Raw genomic sequence first — 17,839 nt, 5'->3', positions numbered from 1 at the left:
AGGCCTCTGACTCATACATTTACTCTTTCTACCTCATCACCACTATTTTATAAAGTGCTGTCATAGAATAGTCAAAATTGGAAAAGACCTTAAAGATCTAAGTTGTCTAAATTTTTATCCAAAGCAGAGTAACTCAGTAGCTCTGCCAGAGGTACAGTTCCTGCTTGAGAATTATTTCCATTACATTGTTGAAGAACTCTGATCAGAAGAACGTTATTTCATATATATAGTGGTAGACCAAATAAAAAGTCATGTAATCTAAACATGGTGCTTTTAGTATCTGAAAATTTTAGTTACCTTAAGAGTAATCTTAGGTGTAATATTAGAGTTTTAGCAAAGTTTCAAGTCTGTGGTGGGATAGAGTAGGGAGAGAATGTGCTCTTTAGAAGCAGAGGGACTCATTTGAATCTTGGCTTTACCATGTGTTAGTTCTCTCTGAATTTCTGTTTCTTTATCTATAATGAGAATAACATCACCTATTTTCAGGGTTATTGTGAATAATGATTAACAGAGTGAGCACTCTATGAAAGATAAATATTATTATTCATGGCTAATTTTTTTTAAGGACATTTATTCACAACAACTTATATATGGGAGAATATAAATTTCTCAGGTAGAAAATTTTGTTTTTGAAACCAATCTTTTGATGAATTGCATTGTAACCTCTTACTATTCCAACAATTCCTTTTGATTTCTTGGGAAACTAAAAAAAATGCTGAAGAACAAATTTAATGAGTGACTGAATGAGTAGATAGAAAGCTGCAGATTTAACGGCATATGAAAATACTTTCAGTCAGCATATGCAATGGTGGTGTAGTGGTTAAGAACTCAGCTGCTAACCAAATGGTCAGCAGTTCAAATCCACCAGCCACTCCTTGGAAACACTATGGGCAGTTCTACACTGTCCTATAGGGTCGCTATGAGTCAGAATCAACTTGACGGCAATGGGGCATATGCATGATATAAGTTTTTCTATTCTAAAAATTTTCATTCTGGCATCCAAGAAAGGGAATATTTGAGATTTGGTAAGGTCGTACTTAAATTTTGTACATAGGAGGGCATTTAAGCATCAAGATCATGCCATAGTAATACTTTTTGTTGTTGTTTATTTTGTTCCCTTAAACAAAGAAACAAACCCGTTGCTGTTGAGTCAATTCTGACTCATAGCGACTCCATAGGACAGAGTAGAACTGCCCCATAGAGTTCCCAAGGAGCACCTGGTGGATTCGAACTGCTATCCTTTTGGTACTTAACCACTATGCCACCAGGGATCCTTTGTCCCCTTAGGACTCCTTTTTTCCTAAAACAATAAGTCTGGGTGGCTTTATTTATGATCTTTAATTACAATTCTATGTAAGCAAGGCAAGTCTGTGATGAGCTATTCATTGAAGTAAAGAAATGAACTCTAATTGCTGCCATGTGTCCCTGGGTTAAGGGTGTCATTGACAATAGGACAGACCAAAATTATACAAATTATACAAATTATATGTTTGTGTGCCTTCATTAAAATCATGAAGAACATTAATCTGTATAAATGGTGAAGATTCCCAAGCCTAGAACTACACTAAATAACCAAACATAGTCAAAATTGTGTAGATTGGGACTCTGACATATACTTTTACGACTCTAGAGATCTAATTTATGAACATTGTTACAAGGTTTTTAATGGAGTGAAATGAAGTCAGATTAAACTTCTTCCTGATGATATTAAGGCTCCAGTCACAGCACATAGAATAATAAATGTTACTTTTTAAGTAATGAATGCCTATCAAAGCTGTTTTAATTTGAATGAAATTGTAATTGGGAATATTTTGGACATGGAAGAAAAGGATAGCATCCCAGCACTATATACACCATGATTTCATTTTACTCATCATCCAAATTTTGAGCTCTTAGTTTATGCTGTGGAATATATAGTGAGGAATGAAGCAAAGTCTCTAATCTCAAGGGGCTCAAAAACTACTAAGATATCATCAGTAGTGAGAGACACCATTGTTTCATGTACCACAAAAAAAGAACAAACCAAAAAATCCCTGCCAAGTAATTATAAGATGCCATTGCACTGACTGTAAGACGCGAACTAATTTCAGAGATGTTGGAGTGTGAAAAACAATTTATTCTAGATTCCATGAAATATGATAGTTGAGAACTGCAGTGCAAGCTAGGCTGCATTAAGGGCTTTGATAAAGGTAAAATGTGTCTCAAGAATATAAAGGAAATATTAATTCTGACCAGAAGCTCAGAGAAGTCTTTTCTAAAAAGAAGCAAGTGTGTGAATCATTGAAAGATTATGGTTTAGAGTTGTGCAGAAAGGTTGAATAGGAGAGCATTTAAAAAAGAAAGAACAGATATTGAAAAGTTTGGGCAACTACAAGAATGATGTAAATTAATTATAAGACACAAGAAATGAGAAACCGGTGAAATGGTTGTCAAATTGGAAGTTTTGATTGAGGTCAAGACACAATAGGTGTGCTGGATCATATGCAAAAATTTCAAAGGATCTGGCTGAAAACCAGTTATATGACTCCCTTGAACTTCTCAGCATGTCAAATCCTAAAAGGGTTGAAAAAATGGAGATGGAGAGGGTTAGAGATGAGAATTTCTCTGGGGAGAGCTTCTCTGGGAAATCCCAGGTTACATCCTTACTTCAAATTTAGTGCTAAGGGTTTCGGTGGGACCACTCAGAGGGCTTAATTTGTGTACTCTGCAGTTGGGAACATGATGGGCTAGTACTGGACTCAGGTGCAAGAAAGCCATGATGGTCTATGAAGTAAAGGGCACATCCAGGGAGAAACTTTACTCTCCTCTTCCAGCTATTGAGAGGCTTATAAAGTCCTTGAAAGAACATGGACTCTAAGACAGGTTGGTTGCTTTAAAAAGTCAGCCTTCCAAAACAAGTGGACCCCAGCTGTGAGAGGCTGTGGGGAGTTCACTAGGAGCAAAAGCTAAAGGAAATCAGAGGTAGCCATCTGAAGGAGAGGTACTGCTTACATGAAGGATTTGTATTCAAAGGCTTAAGTAGAGGAAGGGTCAGATGTAAACATAGGCCATGCCCAGAGAGTGGGGAAGCCACCTTATCTTTGTACTGGTCAAGTGAGCACTTTCCTTCCTTCTTGCCTCATTTTCTTCCTCCAACTTCAATTCTGGCATGGTCATAAACAGCATTTGACTAGTGAAGGAGGAAGTGAATGATAAAAAAAAAAATTTAGAAGCTCTTTTTGACTGCAAGCGATAGTTTATCACAGGACCCAGCTTAGGGAAAGGAGAGAAATCTAAGTTAAAATTAACTTTAGGATTTTGACTAGCATACTAAACTGGTAAATTTAGTTGCTGAATTAAGACCACATTTATAACTTGAAAGAAGTGCAAGAAATAAAAATCATACGAGGGAGAGAAAAATAATGAGGTTGTCTAATTTTACATCTATGGGTAGGGAAGGACTACTTACTATGAACAGGCTTAAAGTTATGGTGACGGATAAAAATAAAGTTGCTTTTATAATAAAATTCCAATAATTCTGCTGTTCAACATAAGATTATAAAAGACGAAAAAGGAGTTTGGGAACAAAAGGTACAGGGCCTAGCTATTAGACTAATAATTCTGGATTTAATTCTGTAACCCATTGCCATCAAGTTAATTCCAACTCATAGCGACCCTATAGGACAGAGTAGAACTATCCCATACGGTTTCTGAAAAGCACCTAGTGGATTTCGAACTGCCAACATTTTGGTTAGCAGCCGTAGCTCTAACAGGTACGCTACCAGGGTTTCACAGTTCGAATCCACCAGGCGCTCCTTGGAAACCCTATGGAGGCAGCTCTACTCTATCCTATAGGGTCGCTATGAGTTGGAATCGACTTGACAGCAGTGGATTTGGTTTTGGGTTAATTTTATAAAATGGTAGAGAGACATTAGAGTGTTTTGAGCAGCAGGTGGAGAGGATCACATCTGTGTTTTATCAAATTTTAGTTCTTTGTATTAATATATGTGTTTTCTTATACTGTACACTTACGGAGGGTGGTGTTAGCTTAACTTGTCCCGTGTAACTTTCACTGAAAGTGATTTGTTTTTAATTGTGCTTTAGGTGGAAGTTTACAAATCAAGTCAGTCTCTCATGCAAAAACTTGTACACACCTTGCTATGTACTCTTAGCTGCTTTCCCTATAATGAGACAGCACACTCCTCCTCTCTACCCTGTATTCCCCATGTCCATTCAACCAGCTCCTGTCCCCCTCTGCCTTCTCATCTTGCCTCCAGACAGAAGCTGCCCATGTAGTATCATGTGTCTACTTCAGCTAAGTAGGTCCCTCCTCATCAGTATCATTTTCTGATTTATAATCCAGTCCAATCTCTGTCTGAAGCATTGGCTTCAGGAATGGTTTCAGTCTTGGGCTAACAGAAGGTCCGGGACCATGACATCCAGAGTCCCTCTAGTCTCAGTCAGGCCATTACATCTGGTCTTTCTATGAGAATTTGAGGTCTCCATCCCACTGTCCTCCTGCTCCATCAAGGATTCTCCGTTGTGTTCTCTGTCAGGGTAGTCATTGGTTGTAGCTAGGCACCATCTAGTTCTTCTGGCCTCAGGCTGATGTTGTCTCTGGTGTAGGTAGCCCTTTCTGTCTCTTGGGTTCACATTTACCTTGTGTTTTTGGTGTTCTTCTTGCTCCTTTGCTCCAGGTGGTTTGAGACCAACTAATGTATCTTAGATGGCTGCTTGCTGGCATTTAAGACCCCAGACACCACTCACCAAAGAGGGACACAGAACATTTTCTTAATATATTTTGTTACGCCAGTTGACCTAGATGTCCCTGAAGCCATGGTCCCCAGACCCCCATCCCTGCTACCCTGGACTTCAAAGCATTTGGTTGTATTCAGGAAACTTTTCTGCTTTTGGTTTAGTTCAGCTGCGCTGACCTCTCATATATTGTGTGTTGTCTTTCACTGAAAGTGATTTTGATGTTGGTGTTAAACTTAAGTAAAGCATCTGTGCTAGCACAATAATTTTGGGTATCATTACAGAAGTTATTCAAAATTAAGTCAGATAAAAGGACCAAGTACTTTAAGAAAGTTGCCGCCAACTGGGCATATGTTGTTGTTAGGCACTGTAGAGTCAGTTTCAATGCATAGTAACCCTGTGTACAATAGAACAAAACACTCCACAGTCCTGCACCATCTTCACAATCATTGTTATGCTTGAGTCCATTGTTGTAGCCACTGTGTCAATTCATCTCGTTGAGGTTCTTCCTCTTTTTTGTTGACGCTCTCTTTACCAAATATGATGTCCCTCTCCAGTGACTGATCCCTCCTAATAACATGTCCAAAGCATGTGAGACGAAGTCAGGCCATTCTTGCTTCTAAGGAGCATTCTGACTGTACTTTTTCCAAGACAGATTTGTTCATTCTTTTGGCAGTCCATGGAGTATTCGATATTCTTCACTGACACCAAAATTCAAAGGTATCAATTCTTCTTCTGTCTTCCTTATTCACAGTTTTCACATGTATATGAAGCGATTGAAAACACCAAGGCTTGTGTCAGGGACACATTAGTCTTCAAAGTGACATCTTTGCTTTTTAACACTTTAAAGGGTTCTTTTGCAGCACCACCAATAAAACACAGGTAAGCATCTTTCTGGTATTCTCTGCTTTCAGCCAGGATCCATCTGACATCAGCGATGATATTCTTCATTCCTTGTCTCCTACTGAATGCAGCTTGAATTTCTGACAATTCTCTGTGGATGTACTGCTGCAACTGTTTTCAAATTCAGTAAAATTTTACTTGCATGTGATATTAATGATGTAATTCCTGCATTTCAGTTAGAAATTATATCATTAATATCACATGCAAGTAAAATTTAGTTGAAGATAATAGGCGAGAATATGGATCTCTTCCAGTCAGTTGGCCAGATAGCTGTCTTCCAAATTTCTTGGCATAGATGAATGAATGCTTCTAGGTTTGCATCCAGCTCCTGGAGCCTTGTTTTTCACCAATTCCTTTAGTGCAGCTTGGACTTCTTCCTTCATTGCCTTTGGTTCTTGATCATGCTACCTTCTGAAATGGTTGAATATCAGCTGATTCTTTTTGGTACAATGACTCTGTATTCCTTCCAACTTCTTTTGATTCTCCCTGTTTCATTCAATATTTTGTCCATAAAATCCTTCACTATTGCAATTCGAGGCTTGAATTTTTTCTTCAGTTCTTTCAGCTTGAGAAATGCTGAGTGTGTTCTTCCCTTTTGGTTTTCTAACTCCAGGTCTTTGCAAATTTCATTATAAGACTTTGTCTTCTCAAGCTGCCCTTTTTAAGTCTGTTTGGCTCTTTTAGTTCATCATTTCTTCTGTTTTCTATAGCTACTCTACCTTCAATAGCAAGTTTCAGAATCTCCTCTGACATCCATCTTGGTTATTTCTTCCCTGTGTTTTTAATGATCTTTTGCTTTCTTCATGTATGATGTCCTTAATGTCATCCACAGCTCGTCTGGTCTTCAGTCATTAATGTTCAATGTTTCAAATGTATTCTCGAGATGGTCTCTAAATTCAGAAGGGATATACTCAAGGTAGTACTTTGGCTCTCGTGGTCTTGTTTTAATTTTCTTCAGCTTCAACTTGAACTTGCATATGAGCAATTTGATGGTTTGTTCCATAGTTGGTCACTGGCCTTGTTTTGACTGATAATATTGAGCTTCACCGACTTTCCACAAATGTAGTTGATTTGATCTCTGTGTATTTCATTCGGTGAGGTCCATGTGTATAGTCATTGCTTACATTGTTGAAAAAAAGGTGTTTTTGATGAATAAGTCATTGGTCTTGCAAAATTCTGCCATGCTATCTCTGACTTCATTTCTATCCCCAAGGCCATATTATCCAACTACTGACCCTTCTTTGTTTCCAATTTTCATATTCCTTTTACCAATAATTATCATTGCATTCTTGATTGCATGTTTGATAAATTTTAGACTGCAGAAGTTGGTAAAAATCTTCAATTTCTTTATCTTTGGATTTAGTGGTTGGTGTGTAAATTTAAATAATAGTCCTATTAACTGATCTTCCTTGTAGGTGTATTGATATTATCCTATTACTGACAGTGTTCTACTTGAGGATAACTCTTGAAATGCTATTTTGATGATGAATGTGACACCATTTGTGATGGGGTTGAGGTTGTGTGTCATCTTGACTTGGCCATGATTCTCAGTGGTTTTGCAGTAACGTAATGACGTAGTTTAGCAGCTATATAATGATGTAATCATTCTCTATTTTGTGATCTGATGTGATTATCTTTGATTTTGTGATCTGATGTGAGCAGCCAAATAGTTGAAAAGGGAGTTTCCTTGAGGGTGTGACTTGCATTCAATATTTGCAGATGTTCTGGTAAAGTTCATGTACTCTGGGTCCTGCATCCGACTTGTCATCTCCTGACCTTTGGTTCTTGGGATATGAGCCAGCAACCTGCTTCCTGACCTGCAGATCTTGCAATTCACCAACTCCTGAAATCCTGTGGGCCAGCAGCCTTCCTCCTGTCCTGCAATTTGGAATGTGTCAGTCCTGCAACCAAGTGAGTCAGGAGAAGCCTCCAACCTAACACCTAAACCCTAGATTTGGGTCTTATCAGCCTGCACAAATGTGTGAGCTCATTCCTTCTCTCTCTATACATATATATATATGTGAGTGTGTGTGTGTGTGTATACCCACCACCGTTGAGTCGATTCTGACTCATAGCAACCCTATAGAACAGAGTAGAACTGCCTCATAGAGTTTCCAAGGAGTGCCTGGCAGATTCCAACTGCTGAACTCTTGGGTAGCAGCCGTAGCACTTAACCACTATGCCTCCAGGGTTTCCACATGTATATATATGCATATATATATATATTTCACTGGCTTTGCTTCTCTAGAGAAACCAGCCTAGAACACCATTCTTCTTCTATTTCTCATTCTCAGCAAAGTGGACCATGTGATTTCCTGATTCAAAATGGCCAATACCAGTCCATTTCAGCTCACAATGCCTAGGATATTGATCTTAAATGTTCCATTTCACCTTTGATGACTTCCAATTTTCCTTGATTCATACTTCATACATTTCACATTCTGACTACTAATGGATATTTTCAGCTGTTCCTTCTTATTTTGAAGCATGCCACATCAGCAAAAGGAGGTCCCAAAAGCTTTAATCTACCTACATGATTAAGGTCAAATCTACTTTGGGGAGACAACTCTTTCCCAGTTGTAATTTGAGTGCCTTCCAACCCGAGGGGCTCATTTTCCAGCACTGTATCAGACAATGTTCTGCTTCTATCAATGAGGTTTATACCGGCTAATTTTCTTTTCCTTTTGGAAGTAATATATTTTATGCAAAGAATGCACATGTTTTTTTATATATATATAGTTTTTTTTCCAACTGTGGTCTCCCCAAGAGGTATTTTCATGAGCATGCAATGCTAATTTCGTTTTACTTATTGTTGTAAAGAATTAGCACAGTTCACTTATGAAAATACCTTGTGGGGGGGGCAGAGTTGACAAAAAAATGTATAACATGCACATTATTTGCACAAAATATGGTAGAATGCCAGTTCCTTCCTACTAGTTTGTCTTAGTCTGGGAGCTCTGCTGAAGCCTGTCCACCATGAGTGACCCTGGTGGTATTTGAAATACTGGGTGGCATAACTCCCAGCATCACAGCAACACATAAGCCACCACAGCACCACAAACTGACAAATGGTGGTGGTCACAAAGAGGGGTGAAGAGGGGTTTTCTTCCCAGCCCTTCTTACAACTTCACGATGGTTCCAAGAAGCATGTACCATTTTCTCAAGATGCACATCTCGGTGTGAAATGCAAATGCTTTGCAGGTTTGATTGAGCTACAAAGCACAGAGAATACAAGGGTGTTTTCTACATTATTCTGATATTTGACTTGACCAGCTGCCAGAAGATTTGCAGGAGGCCTCTGTCTCCTCCTGGAAGGCAGAGACAGCAGGTAGTGGAAACTTGGATTCATCAGTGGGCTCTAAGAGGACAGCTTGCTCTTCTGTTCCCCTGCCAGGGCTGTCTGTGTTCTCTGTCTAAGCAGACATAACCAGTCACTAGCGTAGGCAGTCTGGCACTGACTGTACTTACTACAGATTATTCTTAGGTTTTTTCTAAAAGACTTCTAAAAGGACATGTGACTTTTTGTTACCAAAGAAGGCCTTGTAAGAATATGGGGTTGATAATGAAATCTATCTGGAGCCCAGTTCTGGGAGCTCATTTGGGTCAACAGGAAATAACAGCAGGTCTTCTTACATCTGTCTTTCATAGCAGAGCTTATCAATGCTGTTTCATTTAAATATCTAAAATTTTTTAAAAAGTCAAATATATTACAATGGGCATAGTGAGAATAAACCAACATTCAAAGAGACAAACTTACTACTTAGGGATTGTTGGGAAAATTAGGCTTCTCTGTACCTCAGTTTCCTCACCTATAAAATGGCAATAATAATGTTACCTACCACACTGGATTGATCGAGGGAACACTAAGTTCATATAGTATGACTACAGCCCTCAGTAATGGATTATACCTCAGCATAAAGAAAAAGAAAATCCTCACCACTGGACCAGTAAGCAACATCATGATAACTGGAGAAAAGACTAAAGTTGTCAAGGATTTCATTTTACTAGCATCCACAAGCAACACCCATGGAAGCTGCAGTCATGAAATCAAGAGACACATTGCATTGGGCAAATCTGTTGCAAAAGACCTCTTTAAAGTGTTAAGAAGCAAAGATGTCACCTTGAAGACTAACATGTGCCTGACCCAAGTCATGGTGTTTTCAATTGCCTCATATGTATGTGAAAACTAGACATAAGGAAGACCGAAGAAGAACTGACACCTTTGAATTATGGTGTTGGTGAAGTATATTGAATATACCATGGACTGCCAAAAGAATAAAGATATCTATCTTGGAAGAATTACAGCTAGAATGGTCCTTAGAAGCAAGGATGGTGAGACTTTGTCCCGCATACTTCTGACATGTTATTAGGAGGGATCAGTCCCTGGAGAAGGACTTCATGCTTGGTAAGGCAGAGGGTCAGTGAAAAAGAGGAAGACCCTCAAAGAGATGAACTGACACAGCGGCTACAACAATGGGCTCAAGCATAACAATCATTGTGAGGATGGCGCAGGAGTGGGCAGTGTTTCATTCTATTGTTCATAGGGTCTCTATAAATTGGAACCAACTTGATGGCACCTAACAAGAACAACAACAATCACATTAGATTAAGTTCATGTAGTATGCACTTCGTAAATATCTGTTCAATAAAGATTCATGCATGCATACATATGTAAATATATGGATTGCTTAATTCTGCTTCACAGCCAATAATTACAGTAGAAAAACAGGACTTGTACTCATTTCAAAGCCAAGGGAATTGGCTCAGGGAAGGCAGCAAAGAATACCCTCCAAATAAAATCACCCATGTTTTCTGATGGTTTAGATTCAGAGCCAGTCTTGCCTAAGGTATGGAGTATATTAATGTCTCAGCCAAACTGAGGCTGGGATTTAATCTTACTATCAGAAGCTTGGCATCTGGAAGTAGGGTGATCCCAGGGCACCAGATTCTCCCTATCATAGCGCACCTCCTCCTGTGTGGTGGCTGGTGTCTCCACTGAGAATTTTCTTCTTTAGAGCCTGCCCCCAACCTGAGCCGTGAAGCACTGCCTGGCTCTTATCAGTTCCTTCCTCCTAAGGGCTAGATCTTGCTACCATATCTGCAGCTAGTAAAAAAAAAAAAAAAAAAAAAGTAGTTTCCTGTTATACAGGGATGATGAACGGCACTAAACACAATTGCAGGACCCACCTAACTCTTAGTATGATTTGCCACAAAAAGTGATGCTTTTCCCCCCCAAAAATATGGGGTTCTCTAAGTATGGGGTTGCTGGGCAGGTGGCTTCTGTGCTGTATATGCCCTTCTGGGGAGTCTCAGGGCTCCAGCCATTAAGTGGCCCGCTACTCAGCATCTGCCCCACAGGGCACCTCTCCAGGGCCCTCTCAGTACCCCACCAAGAATTATGTGTGATGGGGGTGGGGGAGTGACAGTTCCTTGACCAGGGAGCCTTCTTCCCCCTCTCCCCCCAGAGCTGGAGCCAGCATACAGGTGTTGATACTTGGCAGCTTTGGGGTGGGTTTTATCCTTTGTTTTTGCTTTTTTTATTTCTTCGGGGCATTTTTTTTAATCCACTGGGTAAGAAGCAAGGAGATGACTCTCCTGGTGTCTGCTGCTGGTGTTTCTTTCTTGCTGTTGGTGCTTTGGAGTTTCTGGATCACCTCTGGGTGGCACCCACAAACCAGCTGGGGGGCCATTGTGGAAGGCTGCTTTCTGTACCAGCTCTTCCTGACAAGATGGCCTGTCCCCAAGAGGAGCTGCCGCTGCTGCTGCTAGGAAAGGACCTCCTGGGCTTGGCAGGGATACCCCTTCCTATCAGGCCTCTGGACTGCCCCCCTCTGAGGGGCTCTGGGGCTCCACTTCTAGAAGAGCAGCAGGGAAGTTACCAAAGAAACCCGATCTCCAAGTCTTCTGACCTTGGGCTGCTACCACTTTCCTCTCCATTTCCCAGCTGTGCTGTAGATCTGCCCTCACCTCCAGCCGCCTCCCTGCATGCCTCACCCTGTGCTTACTAAATAGGGGTTTTACTAAACAAAGTGTTTTTTGTTAACTTTTGTTTTTTGTTAACCACCCAGGTGCCGAAGCCCAAAACCCTAAACCCATTCTTGACACCTTCATCTACTCACCCCACCATATACCATTAATCACAAACACGTCACGAATGTTACTGTCCAAATTTTTCTTAAATCCATGTACTCTGTCATCTCTGGTGGCACTGCCACCACCACCATGTCCCTTGTATTTCCACAGTGGTCTCCAAACTTACCCCTTGCATCTACTCTCACCTCCATCCAATCCATTATCCTGAATGAAGCTAGAATTATATATGTTTTTTTTAAAATAGCAAATCTATTATGTCATACTCTTGATTCAAATCTTTCATTATTTTTTAATGCTTTTCAGATAAAAATAAAGTAACATAACTGGGCTTCACATTCGTTGTCCCTGCCAGTCTGTTCCTTTCTGCCCACCATGATCTTCTCTGAGTTGCTTCAATAGTCCATGAAGTTTCTCATCTCAAGCACATACTCTTGCCTTGGAATGACATACTCCCTCCTGCTTGACTGCCATTTGACAACTACATTCTAATTCATCCCTCAGAATGCAATTCACATACTTCTTTGTCTAGGAAGCTTCTCAGACACACCCAGGCTAATTAGAACCCTCTGCTATAATTTCTCAAAATTATAAGTTTTTTTTTAATAATTTTTTTTTAGTGGTTGTCCTAGTAGACTATAAGCTCAATAAGAGGAGGCTCTTTGCATATCTTGTTTGCCAATGTATCTCCAATGCCTAGACCAGTGCCTTGTGTATAGTAGGTACTTGATAAGTATTTATTTAACAATGAAAGGATTCATACTGACATACTCTTGTTTTTAAAAACAAACAGATGTTTTATGATGTCAACATCTGCCCATATCAAGGCAGAGGTTACCTCGCCCATTGGACACTTTCGTGTGACTATCCAGTTGCTCTCAAATAGAGTACATTTTGTAGCTATTTTATGTATCTTCAAGTCCTGTATTGCACAGCTCTACTTTTTTTTTTTTTTTCCATTTTTATCACAAGATGTCAGTGAAGAAAAGGGAGAAAAACATGCTACTCAAACACACACACAGGTTTTGCATGATGAGGTGATTCATTTCAAACTGCCAGGTATCCTCCAAGATTCTCCCCTCCACATCCAATTTATCTGCTACCTAATAAAACATCTCTTGTAACTAGGGGTGGATTAACCAGTAAGCAAAATATGCACAAGCTTAGAGTAAGGAAGGTACACAACATGCTTAATTGTGTTTGCTTACTAATCTGCAGCTCACAATTTCACATGGTTCCACCATCTCTTTGATAAACAGGTGAAATTGTGCACTACAGGTTAGTAAGTAAGCACAAGTAAGCCTGTGCGTACCTTGCATATTGGGTAACCTGTGCTATCATCTCCCTCTCTCCGTTCCCATTTCTTCTCATCACTTCTTGCTTAGATTTATGTAGTCATCTTTATTTACCCACTTATCCCTAAGAAGCTAGTTATTCCCGTGCTTTAGACGTGCTATTTGGATGAAAATGAAAGTAATGAACAAAACAAGGCCTAAAAAGCCCTGAATGATTGGCCACTGTCTATTTAGCAGCCTTCTCTTGTGCTCTCCATTGGTCTTAGAATCAAGTCCAAACTCTCTATGACCATTTATGAAACCTTTGTAAATCTGAACTTTCTTTAATTTTCCAGGCTCATTTTTCACCAGCCTGAACTACTCCCATTCTGCCCAACTTCCCTTGCCCTTTTTTATTGATGGCCTTCATGATGCTGTTCCATCTTTCTGGAATTCTTCCCTAGTTATCCATCTGGCTAATGCTATCACTCTCTCATGTCTCTCTATAGACGTCATTTCCTCCAGAGAACTCCTACATTCCTCAAATATGGGTCAGGGGTTTCCTATGATCTTTCACATCTTACCCTTTCCCATCATACCATTCTTCATAAAATATCATAGTTTCTTATTTAAAGGGCTATATTCTCCTATATACTTTATATATACATATTTGTTTTGTTTTGTTTATTCTCCTCTCAGTCTAACTTAATGTTTTGAATAGGGGTAGGGAGCTCATTATAACAATCTCTGTGTATATCTTGAAATCCATTGGCATAGAAGACAGGCTCCAGAAGTGACTGGAACCGGGAAATGGAAAGCCATTGAAAACCAAGCCAGCCATTTCTTAGATGTTATACCCTCTTCACCTTCTTGTTCTTACTCCTCTCCTCTCTATATGTCTATATTATTCTTATCACCCTGCAGATTAGCTTCTTCATGGCAAGGTAGAAGATGGCCTTTCTGTAACTCTTGACTTTTCATGTTCTCAGTTCCAGTTTCACAGAGGATAAGATAAGGAGAGTGATTCTGACTGGCCCAGCACAGTCAGGTGTCCACAACTGATCCAAACATCTCTGGCCAGGGAGGCAAAATGATACAGTACGGACTTGTGCAAGGGACCTCAAATTTGTGGATTGAAGGGCAAATATAAGAAAAAGTCATTCTTATTGCTTGACTAACTGTGCCTTTGCGTAAATTAGAAAAAGATGCTCATCCCTCATAAAAGTTTACTGTTAAATACAGGAAAATTATCATAATAAATATATGTTTCTGTAATAACTCCAAATGTAAATAAAAACCAAACCAAACCCATTGCCGTCGAGTCGATTCCTACTCTCAGTGACCCTGTATAGTACCCAGTAAATTTACAAACTGTACAACTGTACCTGGAAGCTTTGGTTGAAGTTCTTACAACTAAGCAGATACTTCAAATAATTTTCTATGGTAGGTATTAAAAATAAAAGTTACTATTTTGGGAAGTAGTAATTTTATTTAAAAAATTGTCACAGTTTATATATTGTACAAAAGAAAGCTAAATTTATTTTAATGACTAGTAGAGAAAAGAAATCTATAGTTTTATTAGTCCAGAAAGTATATTTGTTAGGAGGATCTCAAAGTTCATTTATAAAAATGCCTACATTATTCATAATGATCAAATTAGAAGATGTTTTATGTTAGTTTTAATTGAGATTGTCAATCACCGGCAGGCATGCTGATTTGAATTAGAAACCTATTATATCTGAATTCTATGGACTTAGAGACTATTTCCAAATCACATAGTAGCTGAATGTCACATGTACCTGTACCATATTATCACTTCCTTTCTCCAAACCTCTAAATTATGAAGCTGCCTTTTAATAATCACATTTTCTTATGACCTCTGCACTCCTTGTTATGGCTTAATCTGAAGATAATTTGCTTTTCTTTCTTGGGAAAAGATGAAGGGTTAAAGAGTGACAGAAGATAAGTTGGTGTGTGGAAAATTTATGGGGTTAAGAAGTCAATATCCCTTATGGTTGACACAGAAAAATGGTAGCAGATTTAGAATATTTTAGAAAGAATTTTGAGTGTTATGGATTGAATTGTGTCCCTCAGAAAGATACATTGAAATCCTAACCCTTGTACCTGTGAATGTGACCTTATTTGGGAAAATAGGATCTTTCCTTTTTTATTTTTTACCTATTGATTTTATCAGTTAAGTCATACCAGATAGGGTAGGTCTTAGTCCTAATCTCTCCTGAGTAGTGTCTTATAAAAGGGGGAACAGACACAGAAAGAGCAACGCATAGAGGGAAGACAAATGTCATATGACAAAGGAAGCAGATGCATATATAAGCAGAAAAGGAATGCCAAGGATTGTCAGCAGCCACCAGCAACTAAGAGAGAGGTAGGAAGCAGTTCCTCCCTCAAAGCCCCCAGAAGAAAGCGACATTGCCAAGACCCTCGTTTGAACTTCTAGCTTCCAGAACTGTGAGAAAATGAACTTTTATTCTTTACAACCACCGATTTTGTGGTATTTTGTTACAGCAGCCCTAGGAAGCTAAGTCAATGGGTAAGTGAAATAATAACTAAGGCCTTGTGGTATCCTCTGTAAATGGGACTCACAGAATTACTCTTTCTTTAAAGAAAATAGGAAGTAGTGCAATGCTATAACAACACTAAAGTTTAAAAAGAGAGAGAGAGAAGGACCTAAATGCTGATGTGAAGAAGCAGCACATGAAAACAAGAGTAACTGATCAACTGACCTTAAAGTTAGAATTGCAAGTAATCAGAATAGGCTGGCTCGAGAGCTGGTGAATACAGAGGTCCCAGTCTTTTCTGCGTTTGCTCATTTTCTGTACAGCAGTCATGTTATAGACGAAGTTGATGTTTCTAATGCATAGACATATTTGGCAGACTTCATAACACATCCTTTAAATGGACGTTAGTGATAAAGCGTTACGGAGTACTGAACATTTCCTCAAGCAATTTGCTGGGTAGGCTTCCCACAACCTGAGTGTGAGAGGGTTAAGTGTTGTGATCATAAACCATACAGTAATTGCTCTCAGACCTATTAGCAGAATGTCTTGCATAGAATGTCATCCTGCCATTCTCCATGGGTCCTGTTCACTAAGCCCTTGCGTTTTGACAGTTATTATCATCCAAGCACAAAACATCACTGCTACGACACAGAGCTATTCGCATAGTAATGTATCAGCATCAACTTGGTCTCAAGACATTAAAATCTGCTTTTAACTGGAATGTGGGAAAGGAAAGCCAAATTTTAAATTTATTTTTTAATGATGCTAAAAGCAAAATTAATTTCTACTGAGAAGCACAACTACATACATCTACTTTTGAGGTAATGTTGCCCCATTTGCAGGAAATCAGAATTCCTGGGCATACTCACTTTGAAAACATTGCTTGCATATCCAACTCTCTTTAAAAGGCTTTTTGACATGTAAATCATATGCTGGGAAGTTCTGAACAAGCTGATGTTTTAGCAAAATAGAATGTTTCTCCTTCCTATAACTCTTTCTTCCACTGTGATTCTTGCATTGCAAAACTGCTGCATTGGTCAGTCTTGCTCACCCTCCTTCATTCCTGTGTATTTCTTCCTTTACAGACTTAGAACTACTGGATCACTTTTCCATGCCTTAATTGTATCACGGGAGCAACTGTAATAAACAAGGAGCTTCCCTGTTTAGTGAAGTTCAGTCCTCATATGTTCATTCATTCAATAAATATTGTATTCGATTTTTAAAATGACTCATCAAAATTCATTTGTCTTTTTAGACATTTGCTTACTGGCCGAGTGCCTACAATATTCCAATATGGTGAGGACTGTCTTAGGTGCTAGAGATGCAAAGAAAAATAATCAGTCTATGCTCTTGAAGAGCTCAGTACCTGGCAATGGATTGTAGTCTGTGGTTTGCAATGAGTTAGACAGAGATGAGGTTCTATTACAGTGGTTTCATTCATATACATCTATCTTACCCTGAAACCTGACCACAGTCCATTTACCCATCTCTGAGTCAAACAATATCTATGAAATACTAAATTCTGTAGAAAATTTATAATTGAAGAGCATTTCTTTTTCAAAGTGTAACTTCTTGTTTAATTCAATAAGTCGTGATAATGCAATATAGCACATGACTCAGTAGCTTAAAACAATAACCAAATTATTATCATTTAAAAAAAAAAAAAAAAACCTGGGAGGTTTTTCTTGTTGCAGCCAGGCCCTCCACTTGCTGACAATTAGCTGCAAGTTGTGTAGGTAGCTCTACTGATTTTGGTTGAGCTTTCTTAGGTATTTGGGAGTCAGCTGACTAATAGCTAATCTATAGTAGCCTTGGATCTTCTTCACATGTTCTTAGGAAAAGACAGAGGTGTAAGAGCAAGCAAGCCCAATTGTTGAGTGCAAGCAGAAGTACTTATGCATTTTTTAAGCTTCTGCTGTCTTTCCATTTGCTAACGTCCCAAAGCAAGTTACATGGCCAACCCCTGAGTCAGAGTGTAAAAAACTTCACTACTAAAACTGCTTGCAGTCATTCTCACTTATATTTTAAATTTTAAAATTCTCACTTATGGTTAATGGAATTTGATGAGAACAACCTACATGCAAATGAAGCAGTACATAATAATGAACCACCAGTGGTTAGCTCCATTTTTGGCAAAAGCTGTGGAAAAATTTGAGAGATTTGTGCCACAGACAAGAATGAGATCAGAACAGGGAGGAATATGATTTGTGTATAAAGTGTCAACTTGAGTGTGCATTTTACATTTGTAAAAGAACGTAAGGACTTATTGATTCTCCTAAGGAGTCTGGTCAGAGATATTGTTAAATAAAAATCATATAG

Source organism: Loxodonta africana, chromosome 5 (genome assembly GCF_030014295.1).
Source record: "Loxodonta africana isolate mLoxAfr1 chromosome 5, mLoxAfr1.hap2, whole genome shotgun sequence".
In the NCBI taxonomy this organism is placed as follows: domain Eukaryota; kingdom Metazoa; phylum Chordata; class Mammalia; order Proboscidea; family Elephantidae; genus Loxodonta; species Loxodonta africana.
Note: the sequence above shows the minus strand (reverse complement) of the source record.